We start from the raw sequence: 2543 nt of genomic DNA on the forward strand, positions 1-2543 counted from the left end.
GAAAGAGAGAGAGAGAGAGAGAGAGAGAGAGAGAGAGAGAGAGAGAGAGAGAGAGAGAGAGAGAGAGAGAGAGGGAGGGAGGGAGGGAGGGAGGGAGGGAGGGAGGGCTATCCTTCTTCCTGACTGGTTAACAAGGCTGTTGGTTGGGAGGTCACCTGTGATCAGGGTTCAGATGACCTGACTGCGTTAAGACGTTATTAATGACGATGGGCTTATACACTCACACACACACACACACACACACACACACACACACACACACACACACACACACACACACACACACACACACACACACACACACACACACAGCAGACAAACACACACACACACACTGTGTTACATACACACCCCGTTACCCAACCTGTTCCACACACAGCAGACACAGAGAGATCAGTGGTAAGCCTCTCTCCCTGCTCTGTCAGGAGAGACAAGGAGCACACTAACTTTCTAATCCTCTCAGCAACTCTACTGACCTGCCCACCCTCTCCTCTCTCACAAACTCAACTCCTCTCTCCTCTCCCCACCCTCTCCTTTCTCACAAACTCTACCCCTCTCTCCTCTGCCCTCCTTTCTTCAAACCCCTCTCTTTCTCCACAAGTTTAACTTGAGAAACCTTTCCTCTGGCTCTCCTCCATTCCTTCCTCTCTTTCTCATGTTCCATCTTCCAACCCCCTCCACCCTTTCCTTCTCTTCCTCTGGGTCTAGAACAGGGGGAGGAGGGAAAACAGATCCCTCTCTTTCATTCTGGAGTGTTTCACACCAAACAGACCCCCTCTCCTCCCCTCTCCTCCCCTCTCTTTCCCCTCTCTCCTCTCTCTCCAGGCTGTGAAGGTGAGGGAGATCACAGAGGTAAGAGGTCATCAGGGTCAACAGCTTTACATGGTGTCCTGCTAAGAAACACTCCCTCTTCACAACTGGACCTGGTTACAACCCTCTCTCCCCCTCTCTCTCCCCCTCTCTCTCCCCCTCTCTCTCCCCCTCTCTCTCTCTCCCCCTCTCTCTCCCCCTCTCTCTCCCCCTCTCTCTCCCCCTCTCTCTCTTACTCTCTCTCTTTCCCATACGCTCTCGTTCTCTCTTTCATATCCTCCGCTGAGGCACTGCAGTCCAATCAGAGCGTCTATTTTTGAGGACCTTCATTTTGATTTACAACCACCCCCTCCCCCTTCCTCCTCACTTCCTCAAAAGATTAATGACCCAAGTCTCCCTCAATTAGGAGGCAAATATCTCCATTTGAAATGTGTTCACAAACTGTACAGAAAAACAAGGAGGAAGAGGAAGAGGAGGGTCTTGCTGATGAAGATCCGTCTGAAACAGCTGGCAGATGTTGAGACCGTTTCCTGCAAACTCGTTTACATCATCGGTGATGTCACGTCACGGGGACAACCAGCCAATGAGAGCGAGCGCAAACTGGGATGGTCGGCAGTTTTAAGGGTGAGGAGTGGACCTGGGTGTGTGTGAGGATTACAGCTGTCATGTTTCCTAGAGACAGCCTGGATGATGGAGACGGATGAGTCGAGGCTGGCTGAACTTTCAACCCTCTTAATTAGAATGTGCTGTAATCTGGGATACAAGCCACTACACACACTACCAAACCTACTTCAATTACTCTGAAACAACCACTCTACATACTGTAGACAAACAATTAAACGCCCCCCCCCACACACACACACACACACACACGTGTGTCTAAGTTTGAGTGAATGATTACACAGCATGCATTATAGAGGGTGTATGTGCGTGAGAGACAGATAGAGAGATATTAAGTTTTACATCAAATTAGTGTGTGTTCACTTGTGTGTGTGGGCGTGTGTGTGTGTGTGTGTGTGTGTGTGTGTGTGTGTGAGAGAGAGAAATATCAGAGGTCTTACAGTGATGGGGTGAGAGTTTCATGGAGGTTAACAAGAGGAACCTAGGAGCAGCTAAGTGCTTGTTACCCCACTGCTCTACAGAGTACACACACACACACACACACACACACACACACACACACACACACACACACACGGGAGAGATAACACTGGGTGCAAGTGAACCCAATAAACTGAAATAAAACCTGCCTTTCTGCTGAGTGCTGAATTTTCAGAGTGTGTGTGTGGTGTGTGTGTGTGTGGTGTGTGTGTGGTGTGTGTGTTCCTGTCTGTCATGTTTATGATGCAATGTAGGATCACTCTCCTTCAATAACATGTCTGCCTTTAAAAACCTCCTACTCCAATCAAAACACTCACTAGGACACACACACACACACACACACAGACTGTCAAAGCATCATACAGCACAACGACAGACAGACAGACAGCTCTCAGGGGAGAGCTGCTCCACCCAGCCCAGTGTAAGTGACATGTAAAGCATGGGCCACTCAGAGGCTTAGAGGAGCGTCCTCATAAGACCAGGCTGTTCTGAAGCTTGTAAACACAGCTCGTGTACATCAGTGACATGCCTTTTCCTAGAGTCTCACAGCGAGCCCTATCACACACTAACAGCCCCTGAGAGGGGGAGGGGGGAGAGAGAGGGAGGGGGGAGAGAGAGGTAGGGAGAGGGAG

The sequence above is a fragment of the Hypomesus nipponensis genome, chromosome 24 (genome assembly GCF_054491055.1).
Source record: "Hypomesus nipponensis isolate SF chromosome 24, ASM5449105v1, whole genome shotgun sequence".
In the NCBI taxonomy this organism is placed as follows: domain Eukaryota; kingdom Metazoa; phylum Chordata; class Actinopteri; order Osmeriformes; family Osmeridae; genus Hypomesus; species Hypomesus nipponensis.